Source organism: Pan paniscus, chromosome 5 (assembly GCF_029289425.2).
Source record: "Pan paniscus chromosome 5, NHGRI_mPanPan1-v2.0_pri, whole genome shotgun sequence".
Taxonomy (NCBI): domain Eukaryota; kingdom Metazoa; phylum Chordata; class Mammalia; order Primates; family Hominidae; genus Pan; species Pan paniscus.
In genome coordinates, this window is record NC_073254.2 from 16,076,243 (window position 1) to 16,096,476 (window position 20,234).

General features: G+C 43.9%; 1 long non-coding RNA gene across 2 annotated transcripts in view; it reads right to left on the reverse strand.

Annotated features, from left to right (window-relative positions):
- Positions 1-20,234, reverse strand: part of LOC106634836 (uncharacterized) — a 136,424-nt gene that overhangs the window by 42,004 nt on the left and 74,186 nt on the right. For both annotated transcript variants that reach the window (XR_008625531.2, XR_001338178.4), the window contains exon 3: positions 4,204-4,378. This is a non-coding gene — a long non-coding RNA (uncharacterized LOC106634836). The remainder of the gene's footprint in view (positions 1-4,203; positions 4,379-20,234) is intronic.

Here is a 20,234-nt window from a genome sequence, read left to right on the forward strand (position 1 = left end):
GTCCATACACACTCACTGTTTAGCTCCCACTTATAAATGAGAACATGCAGTGTCTAGTTTTCTGTCCCTATGTTAGTTTGCTTAGGATAATGGCCTCCAGCTCAAGTTTTTGCTTTTTGAAATAGTTTAAATATAACTAAAAGAACCTGGAAGTCCAACAGAGACATATTAGACTTATTTGATATGTTAAAATCATACGGGAAGGATTGTCAAACAAGAATGGTCTTTAACTTTCTTTGAGTTATATTTGTATAAGCGTATTATTAATAGGTGTCTCAAAATTGTACGAGATTCCTAAAATTCTGATGTCTTTGTCTATGTTATCAATCATGTTTATTATGTTAAACTGTTGTATGCCACAGAAATAACCAAATTTTCTTGTCAATTGTGTCTTTAACCATAGCCATTCTAATTCTTTTGTCATCCACAGACAATGATTTACTTTAATTCTTTTCAAAAAGTAGTTTACAATGTGCTACAGTACAAAATTTGCTTCTTCTTGAAGGAAATGCATGGAAAGGACCCTGACAAGTACTCTTAAATGCAGGTTACTAATAAATTTGGAGATAAAACCACTGAATTAGGTAAAACTTTCCTAGACTGTAATTAAAAAGTTGATGCATTCATGAGGATTGCTAACCCAACATCAAGTAGAACAAAAGTTAATTACATGGAACTGAACTGATAGAGTACCGAAATGCTTTTTTATGACTTTTTGTTTGAAATAGTGCTGATTCTCTTTATGTTTTGTTTTCCAGAGTCAAGAAAACTTTTTTTTTTCTTTTGAGCTATTTATGGCTTACAGCAATTGGGTAAAGTATACTTTTATAAGAAAAATTCAAGCGTACCTTTCTCTCTAACTGATTTCTCCAGAATTCAGAAACTATTTGAAAGTATTCTTATTTTATGGCAACATAGTTATTTGCATAAGTTTAATAAGAATCTGTTTTCTTCTATAACAGGACACAGTTGTAATGCTAATTATTTTATCAGGGCTTTGACTGGAATGGCATTTTTTGTTGTTGTTTTTGAGATGGAGTCTCTCTCTGCTGTCCAGGCTTGAGTGCAGTGGTACGATCTCGGCTCACTGCAACCTCTGCCTCCTGGGTTCAAGTGATTCTCCTGCCTCAGCCTCCCGAGTAGCTGGGATTACAGGCATCTGCCACCACTCACAGCTAAGTTTTGTATTTTTAGTAGAGACAGGGTTTCACCATGTTGGCCAAGCTGGTCTTGAACTCCTGACCTCAATGATCTGCCTGCCTCAGCTTCCAAAAGTGCTGGGATTATAGGCATGAGCCATCACACCCAGCCAGCATATTTTTAAATATAACCAAACTGCTGTGAGGAATTGAAGTTGACTTCGTAGAGCTGATAAAAAGCCCCTTGGAAAGACCAGCCTTGTCTATGTGGTTTCCTTACATGATTTCTGACCTGTGGTAAGTAAAGAATGTCACTTTCTGACAGACCCAGGAACCTCAAGAAATATCGGGAACCTCAAGAAGAGAGGAATTCACTGACTCATTCAGGTATTACACAGCCCGATGAAGAAATTTTGACTTGGCTTTCTAGCCTCAAGAGGCTTTTGAAAGTCTAACTGGAGATTCCTTATGAAAATATTTCAGCAAAGCCAATTTAAAAGGAGCCTATGTGGCCAATTACTATTTGTGCTGCACTTTATGCAAATAAACAGGCCAAGTACAATAATACTAAAACTTATTTTGCAAATAAATTGGTCATAATATTCTTGGTATAAAGGTGGGACTGGAGAGAGACAAATTATGATTCAGAAGTGTTAAAGCAAACTAAATATGGCCTGAGAAGGACTCTGTACTTCTATATCTGAGTCCTTGTGGATGAACTGCAACTTAACTTCATAGGTAGACAAGACTGAAAACCTATCCTAGGAGTCTGTGCCTGTAATAATCGCTGAGTCTTGGACAATCCCAGCAGCCATACTTCAACTAGTCACACACTGCTGAGTGTTCAAACTGTGTTCAAATGAGGCAACCACCAAGCTGTAACCAATTCAGCTGTTCCTATATCTCACTTCTGAATTCTGTATGTCACTTTACTTTGTCTGTAAATTTGTTCTGACCATGAGGCACCCCTTGAAATCTCTCTGAATGTGCTGTGATTCTGGGAGCTGCCCAGTTCTCAAATTGTTCATTGTTCGATTAAAACTCCTTTGAATTTAACTCAGCTGAAGTTTTTCTTTTAACAGAGGAAAGCTATAGTATACCTGTTATTAGATTATAGCCTTGTCCATTGTTTTTGAGTTTTTATTTTTAACCTACAATTTGGACTAAATCCTGAATCCTTTCCTGGCTATAAGCCTCCAAACTAACATTTTCAAGGTTTTCTCCAATTTTTTGTGACTTGGAATCACTAGAAAATAAAACTATGCTTTTCTTAAAGCCCTGCAAACTGAACTTAGACAACTTAATATAAACTTCGGGAGAAATTCCTACAGTCACTCATCTATAAACAGCCTTTGTTCCTGTGGATGCAGGGACTACTCAGAGAGTCCACTAGAACACACAATTCAAACTGCAATCCAGAAAAATCTGTCAGATTGCCACTGAAATCTGAATATGCTTCAGGTTCTAAGAAAACTGGTCTACTAGACTATCCCAGACATAAACCTTTGTTTTCCTTCTGTTTCCATAGAAGTGCCTCTTACTAGAGACCTGTTTACCTGCATCCTATGTAGAGGCCTAGCTCTGAGAGCTCGCCTGCAAGGCCGCCTCCTGAAATGAGACACAGCTATTTAACTGAACTGATCTATTCTCAGGACTAAGAGAATGGTTCAGGCAGGGTGCAGTGGCTCACACCTCTAATTCCAGCACTTTGGGAGGCCAAGGCGGGCAGATCATCTGAGGTCAGGAGTTTGAGACCAGCCTGGCTAACATGGTGAAACTCCGTTTCTACTAAAAATACAAAAATTAGCCGGGTGTGGTGACACATGCCTGTAATCCCAGCTACTCAGGAGGCTGAGGCAGGAAAATTGCTTGAACCCAGGAGGTGGAGGTTGCAGTGAACCAAGATGGTGCCATTGCACCTCTGGCTTGGGCAACAAGAGCGAAACTCCATCTCAAAAAAAAGAGAATGGTTCAAGAAGGTATGGGATGGTATAAAGTTGTTCCTTTCTGCTTATCCCAATGTGTTCTTCCCTTCCTTTGCCTATCTCTTATCTAACAACCTGTAACCCAAAGCTATCAACTTGGCTTTGATGTGAAACTTCTGAAAAGTACAGTTTCAAAATGGGGACTGAAGGAAACCAAAATATTTCACCCAAAAAAAATACTTCTTTGACATAGTTTGAGGTGGCTGTCAGAGGGCCTACAGACAGAAGTCGCCCTGCAACACTGTCTTGTGGAGAGATTTGTGTCTGTAGAGAACCTGCATCCGTGCAGCCAGGCTTTCTCTGAGGCCCTCCCTTGCCCTGATCTAGGAAAGATGAACTGAGAGGCTGCTACCTTTAAAGGTCTGAAAGGAACATTTGCCACCTATTCTCTCTAAGGGATGCTACCCCTGACGCTCCATCTACATGACAAGACCACTGCCGGGCCTCTGCTCCTCTCCCAAAACCTGTCTTGCCACCGTAACCTCATTCACCACCGTACCTGTTTTTGGTTATGCTCTGAGCCCCTGTTCTTTCTGTAACCTCAAGATGGTAAACAAATCCCAGCTGCTCAGGAGGCTGAGGCACAAGAATCACTTGAACCTGGGAGGCAGAGGTTGCAGTAAGCTGAGATTGTGCCACTGCACTCCAGCCTGGGCGACAGAGTGATACCCTGTCTCAAAAAAAAAAAAAGAAAGAAAGAAAAAGATGGCATACAAGCTCCGTACACCATCAGGGGGTTGGGGTAACCACTCTGTGATTTTCCCTCTATGTATGTTAATACGTTTGTATGCCATTTCTTCTATTAATCTGCCTTTTGTGAGTTGATTTTCAGAGGGTGAAGGAACAGCTTTTCTTGGACCTTACAATTAGGACCCACCCTGATGACCTCATTTAATCTTAATTACTTTTTTAAAGACCCTATCTTCAAATATGACAACAGTGACATTCTGAGATACAGGGGCTTAAGATGTCAACATATACATTTGGGGGCGGGGACATAACTTAGCCCATAACACACCCTGAATCACATTAGATCATGAAGTGGTACCCACTGGTCAAAGCCACTCACGCAGCCCTACCTGGATGCAAGGGCCGCTGGGCGGGTAGGTGCCCCATGGCTGGTAGCAGCTTCCAGCAAACACTCTCCACTGTGCAGCCAGCCAGCTCTGTCCTAGCAGGAATGCGTTCCCTTGGGCCTCTTCCTCCTGTCTCAGCTGTCACATGCGGATTGTCCACAGCAGGGACTTGAAAGCCCTAGAAGATATGCACAGAATTGCTAAATAAAATAAGTCAGCACGCTGCACACATTTCTTTACTTACATTGTGTGATGAAGACCAGACACAAGTTTCCAGTTTCTTCCATTGCATGCTTGATGCGGAATCGTCTCTTTTAAAGTTTCAATTATGCACGGAGGTAGCAATTACCATCCTGGGTGTCATCATCAAAAAGAAGAGGGCCGGGCGCGGTGGCTCACGCCTGTAATCCCAGCACTTTGGGAGACCGAGATGGGCGGATCACGAGGTCAGGAGATCGAGACCACCCTGGCTAACATGGTGGAACCCCATCTCTACTAAAAATACAAAAAAAATAGCCGGGCGTGGTAGCGGGCACCTGTAGTCCCAGCTACTCAGGAGGCTGAGGCAGGAGAATGGCGTGAATCTGGGAGGCGAAGCTTGCAGTGAGCCGAGATCGCGCCACTGAAGTTCAGCCTGGGAGACAGCAAGACTCCGTCTCAAAAAAAAAAAAAAAAAAAAAAAAAAAAAGAGTAAACAAACAGTGCGCCTGAAAGAAAGAAACTTAGGAGAGTTGGAGATGCTGAAAAAGACCATCCATCCACTAACCCCACACAATAAGCCGGGGAGGAAGCTTCCAAATGGCTGCCATAATCCCAACCCTTATATTCCAGCCCACAAAAATGTCATCCTTCCCAGAACTCCGACTTTCCAGATGTCCATGAAACTCTAGCTGATGTCAGGATCAGCTACGGAATCCCATGATGAGCCACAGCTTAAATGCCAGCCACACAGGCTCAGATAGGCACACGCTTCCATTCTAGCTAATGGTTAATAAATGGAGAACAAGTCTTGACATATTCACTAGTGCAAGTTGAAGTGGCTGGCGCCAACATTCTATCTACCCTGAAGCTTAGTTTACCAGATGCCACTGCCTGTTCTGTGAACCTCATGGTCACACGTGAATTGTAACACACAACAGTCTCAGCAGGAAAAGAGTTTCAATTTAAAAATATGATCCTCTGTCAACATGGGGCACTCCCTAATTAATTTCTGGTAGCTGCCTTATCTCAAACTTTAGGACCTTGTTCCAGTGCCTTCTTTCTGGGCAAGATGGTCAGATACTGCAGGGGCCAAGAAAAAACTCCCCCTTCGTCCTCTGAAGGTTTGCTGAAAAATCAACTGACAAAAGGCAGACTAAAGGAAACAAGGTATATACCAAAGTATTGCCATGCACGGGGGTCATACAAAATGTAAGCATGCAAAGAAGTGGCCAGATGCATCTAGAGGTTACAGAAAGAAAAAGGGCTTGGATGGCAGCAAGACAGGTTATGGGAGGGGGAGAAGAGAAGGCCTGGCTAGCAAAGGTGGCCTGCAAAGCAAAATAAATAAATAATAAACAGGCTGGGCATGGGGGCTCACCCCTGTAATCCCAGCACTTTGGGAGGCCGAGGTGGGTGGATCATTTGAGGTCAGGAGTTCGAGACCAGCCTGGCCAACATGGTGAAACCCTGTCCCTACTAAAACTACAAAAATTAGCTGGGCTTGGTGGTGGGCGTCACAGGCACCACCAGCTACTTGGGAAGCTGAGGCAGGAGAATCGCTTGAACTCAGGAGACAGAGACTCCAGTGAGCCAAGATCTGAATGACAGAGTGAGAATCTGTCTCAAAAATAAATAAAGAAGGAAATAAAATTTCACAGGTAGCAGCTGTCAGAGAGAATAGAGGTAAATGTCCCTTTTGGACCTTTAAGATGGCAGAGTCTTGGTTAATCTTTCCTAGATCTGGACAAGGGAGGGGTGCAGAGGAAGCCTGGCTGTGTCCATGCAGATTCTCCACAGAGACTAATGTCCCCACAAGACAGCGTTGCAAGGTGGCGTCTGTGTGCAGGCTCTCTGAACAGCCGTCTCAAAATATGTCAAAGTCATATAACTATGGGCAAAATATTTTGATTTCCTTAAAGGGTGAGTGGAACTTTTCCATGTGCCTCACATGGCTTCTGTCCATTTCAGAGGACAAAGGTATATTAAAACAAAACTAAGGCACTGTTTTAAAAAACCTGAAAAATGTCTGTCCACGCCTTCCCCTTGCTTATAAACAGATTAAAAACAAATATCTATACACATGGAGATTTTGTTTCTTTTTATGGAACTAGACTCATTGTATGCACATGTCAATGATAAAAACAAACTGGACGATATGTAAAGAGGCTTATTCTGAGCTAATACGAGTGACCAAGGGCTGAGTACAGTCTCAAGAGATCCTGAGAACATGTGCCAAGGTGGTCAGGTTACAGCTGGGCATTATACATTTTAGGGAGACAGAAGTTATAGGCAAAGACATAAATCAATACATGTAAGGTGTACCTTGGTTTGGCCAGCAAAGGTGAAATGTCCCCCAGTGGAGTGGGGAGGTGGTTTTACAGGTCATAGGTGGATTCAAAGATTTTCTGATTGGTAATTGGTTGAAAGAGTTAAGCTTTGTCTAAAGAATTGAAGTAAATGCTTGAGTTAAGATAAGGAGGGTTTGGTTGGGCATGATGTCTCAGGCCTGTAATCCTAGCACTTTGGGAGGCCAAGGTGGTTGGATCGCTTGAGCCCAGGAGTTCGAGACCAGCCTGGGCAACAGGGCGAAACCCTGTCTCTACTAAAAATAAAAAAATTAGCCAGGTGTGGTGGTGCATGCCTATAGTCCCAGCTACTCTGGAGACTGAGGTGGGATGCTCACTTTAGCCCGGGAGACAGAGGTTGCAGTGAGCCAAGATTGTGCCACTGCATCCCAGCCTGGGCAACAGAGTGAGATCCTGTCTCAAAAAAAAAAAGATAAGGAGGGTTGTGGAAGCCAAGGTTCTTGCTATGTAAATGAAGGCTCCAGGTAGCAGCCTTAGAGACAATATAGTATGTTTCTTTTCAGACCTTAAAGGTCAGACTCAATTAATCTCTTAGATCTGGGAAAGACCTAGAAAGGGACGGGAATTATCTACAGATACAAATTTTCCCCACAAAAGACAGCTTTACAGGTCCATTTCAAAATATGTCAAGGAAATATATTTTGAGATAATTTGTTTTTTTTTAAGACAGAGTTTCATTCTTGTTGCCCAGGCTGGAGTGCAATGGTGCGGTCTCGGCTCACTGCAACCTCCATCTCCTGGGTTCAAGCGATTCTCCTGCCTCAGCCTCCCAAGTAGCTGGGATTACAGGCACCTGCCACCATGCCCGGCTAATTTTTGTATTTTTAGTAGAGACAGGGTTTCATCATGTTGGCCGGACTGGTCTCAAACTCCTAACCTCAGTTGATCTGCCCATCTTGGCCTCCCAAGGTGCTGGGATTACAGGCATGAGCCACCACTCCCAGCCGAGGTAAAATATTTTGATTGTCTTCAGGGTCTGCCATCTGTCACATGATACCATACCAGAGTCAGGTTGGAATTCGGTAGCTTATTGCCAAAAGCTCTCTTCTGTCAGCTTTAGGATCTCTATTTTAATCCTATTTTTTAATCCTATTTTAATGCTGGTCAGTTCTGCCTAAACTGCAGAACGGAGGGGTGTCTGACCTTCCTTCCCGTCATGGCCTAGATTTCACTTTTTCAGGTTTCTATGGGGTCCTCTTGGCCAAGGGTTGGGGGGGGGGGTCTGTCCAGTTGGTTGGGGGTCTTAGGATTTTATTTTTGGCTTACACATATTAATTGGCAACACGCCTTTTCGACCTAACATATTTCACTTAATGCACCTCCTACCAATGCCGAGACCGGGCTCCTTTATCTGACTTCTTCTTGCAGATAGATGCAAAACCAAAGAAAAGGACCAAAGCGAGTCTCAATCAATCAAGGTTTGTTTTGCCAAGGTTCACAATATGGCCTGGAAAATGGAGCAGAGAATTACAGGAACGTCTGTGATCCATGCTTCCTCCAAAGAGGGTTTGGGGACTTCAGTATTTAAAGGCAAAGAGGGGGAAGTAGGGAAAAGAGGAGAAATGAAAGGGGAGTGTATAAGGGTCGAGCAGCTGCATTCTTTCCAGGCTTTGATCAGCTTTCAGTCAATCCACGTTTTGCATGTGAGAGGGAGGGGGCCGAGGATCAGTCAGTTGCTCTCAGTGAATCTGCATTTTCACATTAGATACACAGAGAGTAGAGGGGGCAGTCGCACACGCATTTGTCCCAGATGAGCAGATGAGTGACTTGTAGTCTTGCCTTCCTTCCCTACCTGTGAAGATAAGCTGCTGATTTACACTGTCAGGGTGAAATTTAACAGAACCGTTTTAAGATAAAGATCTTGGGGTTCACAAGGAATTTCCTTGTGAGTAAATTGTGTGGGAGGCCCCCTGGGGAGCCTTTTTTTTTTTTTTTTTTTTTTTGAGATGGAGTTTCATTCTTGTTACCCAGGCTGGAGTGCAGTGGTGCGATCTCGGCTCATTGCAACCTCCGCCTCCCAGGTTCAAGAGATTCTCCTCCCTCAGCCTCTCAAGTAGCTGGGATTACAGGCACACGCCACGATGCTTGGCTAATTTTTGTATTTTTAGTGGAGATGGGGTTTCCCCATGTTGGCCAGGCTGGTGTCGAACTCCTGAACTCAGGTGATCCACCCACCTCGGCCTCCCAAAGTGCTGGGATTACAGGCATGAGCCACTGACCCTGGGGAGCCTTTTTGGCCTTTTTCCTTGTAGCCATCTACTTAGGAACAAAAAACAAGCAGTCTTTGCATGATTCCGTTCCCAAGCTTGACTTTTCCCTTTGGCTTAGTGAGTTTGGGGTCTCAAGATCCTATTTTCCTTTCACAGACAGGTGAAAGTTTATAGAAATGGAGTCACATCGTATAAATCAAGCTTTGCAGCTGACATGGCCTTCTTTTCCTTGCTGGCTTGCCCCCACCTGTTTCTTCTCTATGTCACCTCCCCCTGCCTCCACCACAGGTAACACCTGGCATGTGTCCTTCAGGGTTTCACCCACGCCCCTGTAACTATCGGGATCTATGAACTGTACAACGTATAGGCATACCAAAGCTTTTCTGTGTTTCTTTTATAAATTTTGGGTCCCAGTATTCACACTTCCCCACGCCTTCCTTTCTATACTCATAGACTCCTCGTGGAAATCCCACCAGGTAAGTTGGCAGGGCAGCTGTCACTCATTCCTTTTAGTGGCTGCATAAATCTCCACAGAGTAGACCTATCCCCATTTATTCAACCATCCTCAGCCAATGGACATTTACTTTGCTTACATCTTTTCCACAGAGACCAATAGAACAATGCTACTAAATATTCTTTAGGAAGTTAATTCTTGGAAATTTTATAACATATGCAAATACACATTCATTGGAACAAATAAGGTGGAGATTTCACCATGCTAGGTGGACATTTTTCTTATTTCAGAGCTGTGGCATATCCCCCCAAGGATTCCCTCAGATACTGTAAGAGCTGGGCCCCAGCATGACACTCCACCCAACCGTCCGTGTCACACCCCGAAGCCTCACGTCCTTCCTGTCTCTCTCTTTTAAACATCTCCTGGTTTGCCGAGCTCTAAGCTTCCTCCTTTACTCCTCTGATCCCAAGGATTTGCTTTATGAATTCTAAAAAAAGTATTTATTTCCAAAAAGCATCTGGAGCAGTTATTTTGGAAAGCAATTGTGAAACTCTGGGAAAGTGTGTGTTTTTTACAAACCAGACCCTTGAGGAAGGGGTAGGGGCTTTGTCAGAATCCTTGAGGGACAAGGGGGCAAAGACAGCATGTACTGATCGTGACATCACTCTTGTTTGAAACTGACCATCCAAGAACAACTAAAGAAAGTCACAATTAAAGTTCTGCTCCTTGGTTCCTCTGTCTCCTGGCCATCCCAGAAGAGGGAACTGGCTTCAGGAGAGCCCTTCTTTCCCCTGGGGGCTGTACTTACCTTAATGCACAGGCCTTCCCCGCCCATCTGTAATGAGCTTCAGCTGGAAATCATCACGAGAAACCACAGATCACTTCATAGAGTGAAAACCACAGAGGGGTTTTTCTATGTGATTCTATTCCTGGAACTATTAACACCTTTCACTTGGCTGTGGGCCCTTCTCTTCTGAATCCACCTTAAACACTGCTGATGAGACAGCTCCTCTCTGATTCCACTGAAACCAGCAAATGTACCCCTCGTAAGTCTTCATTGGTTCCTATTTGCTGAGTGAAATTCCTACTGACACCAACATACTCTATCTCATCTCCAAAATTAGTTGTTTTCTAAGTGGAAACAATCAAAATGAGCATCAAGATGAAAAGGCATAACTACAGAAGTAAATGGCAGCTGCGGAGGATTTATAAAGAGGTGCAAGAGCCTTGTGTGATTGCTGTGGGGGGAAAGGGAGAGAGACTACGGTGTTATTTCTATGCATGGCTGCCCTAAATGTGGGAACAAACTTTGAAATGTTTGAAAAACAGAAAAAAGTTATGTGGAGTGGGCAAGGGACAGAATAATACAATATGAGCTGAAGATGGCAAGCAGGTCAGTCTCCTTTCTGATTATCGCAAAATCAACCAATTAGTGGCCCAAACACAGGAATGAGAGTCCAGCAGGTCCACGGCCCCACTCATACCCTAGGGAGGAGCCATCAGGGTGAGTGCTCAGGGCGCCGGCTCTCAGATCTCACAGGCCCTCTTAGAACTCTGCCCAGGACAAGGAAGGATTGACAGCTTTGGAAAATGCTGACCTAATGCACTGACGATACCTAACAACACTCTACTGTTCCTTAAGCATCTCCTCTGTGCCCAGTACCTTACCAGGCACCTAACGTGGCCTAGAGATGATCCGTTGCACAACCCCATGAGGTAGGTCCTGTGACCCAACCTGTAACCAAGTAGCTTAGCTCCAAAACGCATTTTAAAACATCCTTTTCTTCTCTCTAGTTTTAGCCTTGAAATATACTTTGAAACTCTTTGTTTCCCTAACTTCCCACTGGACCCTCCTTGCACTGTGATAGTTAACCTAATTATGTGCTTGCTTAGAAATTCCAGGGCCTAATCTTGAAATGAACCAGGCATGGAGACCCAGCTGCAGAACCCTCCCATCTAGAGGTGACCTCATGGTGGTTAGTCTACAACTCAGCCACTGTCGAGATGGCTCCAACCCGCACTCCAGGTGGACCACAACTCAAGATAGCCATCGAAACAAGACACATAGATCCCATATCCAGCGCCATTCCCACAGGCTTCTCATACCAAGTTTCCCTTCTTAAACCCTTTACTGAGCCAAAACAATATGAAATGGTCTTTCAGAGGCATGGGCCTGGCCTTTTCTTGACTGCTAGCACCCAAATAAAGTTGCTTTTTTTTTAACTGCACCTTGCTTCTTGTGTGGCGAGCAGGCGAACTTGAATTGGTCACAATCCCAGTTTACAACGTTGAGATTCGGAGGAGCTAATGACTCCCCAAGGTCAGGCTGCTATGGCAGCACCAGGGCTCAAGTTCAGAACCATCATCCACCAAAGATCAGGCGTTACCTGAGTCTAGAGGGTTGTGACAGGATTAGAGGAAGAAATTACATGTCAGGCTCTCTAGAGAATACCCTCATTCCCTGCAGATAACACTCCACATCCTCCAAGCTCAAACCTCAACCCGGCATGGCCCCTTGCCCTTCGGGACTGTGCCTCTCAGCACTTCCTCTCCTGACACACCTGTGGGGTTCACCTCTCCCCTGGCGCAGGCCCTCCCTCTCACACGTGGGCCACTGTATCAGCCCTAAGTGGGTCTCCCTGGCCGCCAGGTCCTTCTGAAACCCAACTGGGCAAGAGTCTTCTCTGAACACCATGTGCCCCCCTTTTCCCTTTGCCCCTCCCCAGACCAGTGCCACTTCTTCCTGCCGGCTCCTTGGGGCTGTGTTTATGCCTCAGTCACCCCACAGCCTCTGGCCAGCTACTGTTCAGAACCGGAATAGACGAACTATCAGCTGGCCAGACCAACAGAGGGGAGCTGAATCGCTCTGAAGGCACTAGAGGTGTGTCTGCGTGGGCTGGCTGAAGCCCCCAGGGCTGACAGGACTCCTGACCTGGGACCCCCACACCTTGTCTTCCCTTTTGTGCCTCCATCCTGGGGTCACAGCAAGGATGCCTCCTGCCCTCTGTGCCTCTCTGTCACAGAGCCCCTCCATTTGAACCAGCTGAGGGGGGAGTTTGCTTTTTGTGACCTAAACACCTTAAGACACACATGCCAGGCCTCCTGACATGAGACCTTGTTCTTAATTGCTACTTCAAAACTAAACCTCATTCGCCAGGGGCTGGGAGGAGTGGGGTATGGGGAGTTGGTGTTTAATGGGTTCAGAGCTTCAGTTAGGGAAGATGGGAAAAGTCCTGGAAATGGGTGGTGGTGACGGCTGCACAACAGTGTGAATGTGCTTAGTGCCACCAAACTGTACACCTTAAATGGTTGAAATGATGGATTGTGTGTATTATAACACAACTGTAGATAGATACATAGATGGGTGAAGACAGATGATAGATAGACAGATAGATAGATAGAAGTATATGATAGATGATAGATAATAGATACATGGATAGATGGGTGAAGATAGATGATAGATAGATAGATAGATAGATAGATAGATAGATAGATAGATAGATGAAGATAGATAATAAATGATAGAAAGATAATAGATATATAGACAATAGATAGATACATAGGTAGATGCATAGATACATAGATAGCTGATAGATAATAGATGAATAGATGACTAGATACATAGATACACAGAGAGATGATAGATAGATGATTGATAGATAGATAGATAGATAGATACACACACACACACACATACATACATAGACAGATGATAGATAGATAGACCCTCACTCCTGCCTTCTGGACCCACTCAGCCTGCCCTTCCCACGCTGTGCATCCTGTGCTACTTCTCACCACTTGCCCACAGTCCCCTTCCCCCACATCAGCCCTCTCCATCCCCTGACCACCCCCAGCACTCAGGGGCCTCCAGGCATTTCCTTTGTCTCTTTGGTCCACTTTGAAGTCACACATTCCACTCCAACGACCAAAATCCCCACGCTTCCTTTCAGGCCCAGTCTAAGACAGAGCTCCACAAAGCCCTCCTGACTGGCACCGTCCCAAAGGATGCCTTCCCCTCACTTAGCGCCCCCTCGGCCCTACTGCAGAGCCTCTTCCACACCTGCAAATACTTGCCTGTGGCTCATCTTGGTTTCTCGTGTGTCTGTGTGTCTGGAGAACACTCCAGGGACAGGGTGAGCTCTCTGAGGACAGGGATTCCTTCCTGAACAACGGACAAGCACCCCTCCCTGAGTGTCTGTGTGTTTCCAGCTCTGGGGCACCCAAGTCATGGTCTCTGTCCACAAGAAGCTTTTATTTATAGTGTTAAAATATACATAACATAAAATGTACCATTTTAACCATGTTTAAGGGTATAGTTCTGTGGTATAAGTAATTCACATTGTTGTGCAATCACTGTACAGCATTCATCTCCAGGGATTTTTTTTATCTTCCCAAACCCATTATGCACCCATTAACCAATAATTCCCTATTCTTTCTTCCCCAGCCCCTGGCAACCACCATTTTATTTTCTGTCTGTATGAATTTTACTATTCTAGGTACCTAAACAAGTGGAATCATACAGTATTTGTCCTTTTGTGACTGGTTTATTTCACTTAGCATAATGTCAAGGTCCATGCTGTAGCAGGTGTCAGGATTTCCTCCCTTTTCAAGGCTGAATCATATTCTGTTGTATGGATACATCCCATTTTGTTTAGCCGTTCATCTGTTGATGGAGACTTGTGTGGTTTCCACCCTTTCCTATTGTGAATAACAACGCTATGCACATAGGCATAAAGTATCTGTTAGAGTCTCTGCTTCCAATTCTTTGGGGTATATACTTAGAAGTGTAATGCTGGATCATATAGTAATTCAGTGATTAACTTTTCGAAACCAAGAAGCTTCTAACAAACTCAGAAGACAGAACCCATACACACAAGACCATCTGAGACCAAAGAGCAGAAGGAGCTTTCTGCTGAGGCCAGAACCTGCAAAGCCTGACTCCACCACCAGGGATGACCTTGACTCATACCTTAAACCTCACTGGGCTACCTATAAAAGTGAGGTCTAAGTAATACGCCCTCTTTTCCTATTCTAAGATGTACATTGCCTTCACTTTTAGTAGCTCTAAAATCAGCATTGGTTATTTTAATTTCAACATGTTTTTCCTTAATAGAATGTAAAAGGATAGTGCATTCTGCTCATAACTGGTGGAGCCTTAGACTCCAAACACAGCACCATGGAGGCAAAAACAGATAATAGAGTAAGCACTCACCACTTTAATTTTCCTTTATTCAGTTGTGTGGTAATGACTATACGAATGCAATTAAAGTCAAGAAAAGATCACCACCACAGCATAACCTAACCTGAACAGACATTTCACCAAAGAAGAGATTGCAAATATGCAATGAAAAGTTGCTCAACTTCATTAGCCATTAGGAAAATGCAAATTAAAGCCACAATGAGATATCTGACACATCACTACACACCTATCAGAACAGCTAGAACAAAAAAATAGTGATGGTTCCAAACACTGGCAAGAAGGCAGACATATTGCATCTCTCAGACATTGCATGTGGGGAGGCAAAGTGGTACAGACACTCTGAAGAACAGTTTTGCAGTTTCTTATGAAATTAAACATATACTTGTCATGTGGTGCAGAGCTTGCCCCTCAGCATTTATCCCAGAGAAGCGGAAACTCGTGTCCATGCAAAAACCCACACACAAATATTTGTAGAAGCTTTATTTCCAACAATCAAAACCTGAAAATCATCCAAATGTCCTTGGGAGACTGCATGGTTAAACTGTGGCATATGACTGCTCAGTAGTATGCCATGGTGTGGATATGCCACAGTTTAAAACCATGGCATACTACTGAGCAGTCAGAAGGAACACAGTGCTGAGGCTTTATGCTGAGTGAAAAAAGCCAATCTCAGAAGGTTCCATACTATATGATCCCAGTCATATAACATTCTTGAAATGACATCATTATAGAGATGGAGAAAAATTAGTGTTTGCCAGGGGATGGGGATCCAGGGGGGAATGTGTGTGTGTAGTGGCATGTGACTGTAAAAAGGCAGCGTGCCCAGTAATTCCATTACTGGGTGTATACCCAAAAGATTATACATCATTCTACTATAAAGACACATGCAAGTGTATGTTTACTGCAGCACTATTTACAATAGCAAAGACTTGGAACCAACCCAAATGCCCATCAGTGATAGACTGGATAAAGAAAATGTGGCACATATACACCATAGGATACTATGCAGCCATAAAAAAGAATGAGTTCATGTCCTTTGCAGGGACATGGATGAAGCTGGAAACCATCATTCTCAGCAAACTAACACAGGAACAGAAAACCAAACACTGCATGTTCTCACTCATAAGTGGGAGTTGAACAATGAGAACACATGGACACAGGGAGGGGAACATCACACACCAGGGCCTGTCGGGGGGTTGGGGGGAAGGGGAAGGAGATCATTAGGACAAATACCTAATGCATGTGGGACTTAAAACCTAGATGATGAGTTGATAGGTGCGGCAAACCATCATGGCACATGTATACCTATGCAACAAACCTGCACGTTCTGCACATGAATCCCAGAACTTAAAGTAAAATTTAAAAAAAAATTCCACACACACACACACACACACAAGAAAGGTAGTGTGAGAGTGATGTTGTGCAGATAGAACGGTTGGGATTTGGGTTGTGGTAGAAACTGCACATGGGACAAGATTGCATGGAACTATACACACACACACACACACACACACACACACGAATGAGTGCAGGTGAAAACTGGGGACTCTGCCTAAGGTCTGTAGACCAGTCAGCAGTACTATACTGATGTCTATTTCCTGGCTCTGTACAATCGTCATGTAAGCTGTTACTCTTGGTGGAAAGTTGGGGAAGGGTACACAGGCCTTTGATTTTTGAAACTTCCTGTGGACCTATCATTATTCCAAAATAAAAAGTTTAAAGTTTTTTTCTGAAAAAAAAATCTAGAAATTAATTGGCTAGATATTAAAGACTCTGTAAAGTATCAAGATCTTTTGAGTCAGCAGTGATATCCTGAGAAGGGCCTCTCCGCCCAGGTTTCAGAGGAGAGGCCACCCTTCATGTGAGCGCATCAACTCCTGCTCAGCTGCGGGTCATCAATGCCCACTCTGGGCTGCTCCAAAGTCTTCCCACTGGAAATGGGAACTTTTTACCTCCGAATTCTAATATTAGTCGGAATTGTGAATAGGCCTTGGGAGGCTGAGGAGGAAAGAAAGGCAACACCTGGAGATATGGGGATAGGTATATGCCTGTGTGCATGTGTATGCGTGTGTGTGTACATGCGCACATGCATCCATGTGTGCAGGTTATGGGGGCGGGGGTTGCTTCAAATAACATTGCCAGCTGTTTATTTTCCCTAGAGTTGGCTCCAGGTAGATCACAGTGCTGCTTGGGCTTACCCAAGATTCCAGGTCCACTCCCTTCCATCTAACTTAGTTTTGTTCCAAAGCTACGGAATGCCCTCTCACCCACTGGTCTTAAAGGGGTCAAAGAGTGGATCCATACTAGTCTTTGATAACCCATAGTCTAGGTGTGTGCATTCTCATAGGGGAGGATTCCTGGTAAGTTGGAAAGTTGGGTTTCAGAGTCACATTGAACCAGACTTGAATTCTGCCCCTTACACCCATAACTGTGGGACCAAGAGCATGTGATATAATTTTCCCCCCTGGAGCGTTAGAACAGTTGTAATCATAGCTCATATTTCTCCAGCTTCTTCTGTGTGTCAGGCACTGTGCGAAGTGCTCACCTACCTTGGAATTTTCTTGGAGAACTAAATGAGCTTATGAGTCTTAAATTGCCTGGCCAAATACCTATATCAAGAAGATAATTGATAAACTGTGCACTTAACTAATTATTATTCCTATTATCATAGTGTCCAAGAGGAAAAAGAAACACACTTCTCAAAGAGTACAAAGAACTCTGAAAATTACACCAAATGCTCATTTTCAAATGTTGAAACAAGGCTAATTCTGCTATGTGATTTCTATTCATTAAGTGTGCCCTGCACTAGACATTAGTCATGATCCTTGAAAATTTCAGCATAAAGAATCCATGTGTTTGCTGGCACGTATCTTGAAGTTGGATTTCTCCTCAAAATACTGTAAAGATTAAGTGCTCCCCTAAGTGTTCGCAACTTGGAAAACACAGCTATTTCCTTTCGTCTAACTATGCGACGATGCATCAGCCAAAGTAAATACAAAGAACATAGTTAGGCAAGAATGCAAGGAACATCAATGAGATGTAGTCTTGAAATAAATTAAATTCCTCAAGAAGCGTTTGGCTGAATTGTGGGGTAAAATGCAAAACACGACCTGACTTTGATGTATAATCCTTGACATAAGAGAGGTAATGATTTGGAGGAATTTTGTAACAGATGGCTGTTAAATCAGGATTTTAATTCTCTTAAGCAGATTTAGTAAATATAAAGCCTGGGTGGGCTGACTTCTACATGCGAACTTTTTGTCCTTGCTTTTAACCTGAGGTTTCTGCTTCAAACATTGAGGGTAGTGTTTTGGTCATGGTGGTGATGGTGGTGATGGTAGTGGTGGTGTTGGTGATGATATTGGTGATGATAGTGGTGATGGTGGTGTAGTGGTGGTGGTGGTGACATTGGTGGTGATGGTGGTGATTGTAACGATGGTGGTAATGGTGGTGGTGGTGGTGATAGTGATGGTGGTGGTGATATTGATGATGATAGTGGCGATATTGGTGATGGTGGTGTAGTGGTGGTGGTGGTGGTGACATTGGTGGTGATGGTGGTGATTGTAACGATGGTGGTAATGGTGGTGGTGGTGGTGATAGTGATGATGATAGTGATGGTGGTGATGGAGGTGATGGTAGTGGTGCTGCTGATGGTGGTAATGGTTTTGATGTTGTTGGTGGTAAAGGTAGTATTGTGGTGGTGGTGATGATGGTAGTGATGGTAGTGGTGGTGATAGTGATGATGGTCATGATAGTGTCATAGTGGTGGTGGGGATGGTGGTGGTGATATTGATGATGATAGTGGTGACAGTGGTGTTGTGGTAGTGGTGACAGTGGTGGTGATGGTGGTGACTGTAACAATGGTGGTAATGGTGGTGGTGATAGTGATGATGTAATGTGGTGGTGGTGGTAGTGATGATGATAGTGATGGTGGTGATGGAGGTGATGGTAGTGGTGGTGATGATGGTGCTAATAGTTTTGGTGTTGGTGGTGGTGGTGAAGGTAGTATTGTGATGATGGTGTTGATAGTGTTGTCATAGTGGTGGTAGGGATGGTGATGGTAGTGGTGATATTGGTGATGATAGTGGTGATGGTGGTGTAGTGGTGGTGGTGACATTGGTGGTGATGGTGGTGATTGTAACGATGGTGGTAATGGTGGTGGTGGTGGTGATAGTGATGATGGTGGTATTGTGATGTGGTGGTGGTGATGGTGGTGGTGGTGATATTGGTGATAATAGTGGTGATATTGGTGATGATAGTGGTGACGGTGGTGTTGTGGTGGTGATGGTGGTGACTGTAACAATGGTGGTAATGGTGGTGGTGATAGTGATGATGTATTGTAATGTGGTGGTGATGGTATTGTGGTGGTAGTGGTGATGATAGTGATGATGATAGTGATGGTGGTGATGGTGCTAATAGTTATGGTGGTGGTGGTGGTGAAGGTAGTATTGTGGTGATGGTGATGATGGTGATGACAGTGTTGTCATAGTGGTGGTAGGGATGGTGATGGTAGTGGTGATAGTAGTGATGGTGATGGTGATGGGCAATGGTGACGGTTGTAGTGGTGTTGGTGGCAGTGGTGGTGGTGCTAGCAGTTATGATGTTGGTGGTGGCGGTGGTTGTGGTGAAGGTGGTGGTGATAGTCATGATGGTGCAGGTGGAGGTAGTGGTGGTGTGTATACACGTATTAGTTATACTACGTCCCTTGGAATGAGACCAGCATGCCTAATCCCCATTACAGAGGACACTAATAGACAACTACACAGAGTGTCCAGTTACACAGACAGAATCCAGAGCCTTTCAAGCAGGTCTTCTCTCTCAAATATTATATCCTTTCCCTACCTCTCCTGCCTTCTTCCCTCAAACTCTTAGTCTTTGAATTACCACATTCAATTTTGTATTTCAGTTTTTATGAAACTCAGCACATGTTTTCAAAGCCAGTTGTGGCTAACTTGACTCAGGCTTGACTATTTCCCAATCTGGAGAGAAAGAAGATAAATGGCACTATCACATAAAAGACTGTTTTCCAGGAGTTACGTGTCACTTTCTCCTGCAAAGGAGCAGGCGTGGTCTTTTGGGAGAATGTTTGACATCAAACACATCTGTTTGAAGTTATTTTGAACATAGAGGTTCCAAACCCTAAGTAAAATGGAAAAACTATTTTGTGTGGTTTTCAAAGCAAGTAAAGTGGCCAAAAGCACTTATGTTTCTTAAGCCCCAGAACAACCACTAGGGCCCTCAATCTTTCATTGAGTCTTTTCCAAATCAGTTACTTCTGGAATTTGGTCTCTTTAATCTTCCTCAGCTTTTCTCTCGGTGTAGTTGGAGGTCTACAAAGTCATCCCAAACCTCTGCACCCAACTAAACTTATTGGTAAGTCCATGCCTCCTAATTTGTTTTTTAAGTTGCATTTTAGGCCTTTAGGCCCAAAGAAAAAATACCTGGAAAGCAGGTAAGTCTCAGAAATTCATTAAGCAGCCTAAAAAAAGCAATTCAAATGAGCTTCATTTCTGAGCTGAGGTTGTCATTAACCAATGTTAATTCTTAAAAAAAATATAAATTCCAATAGTTCAGAGTGTATGTTTATTGAAGTTCAAGGATCA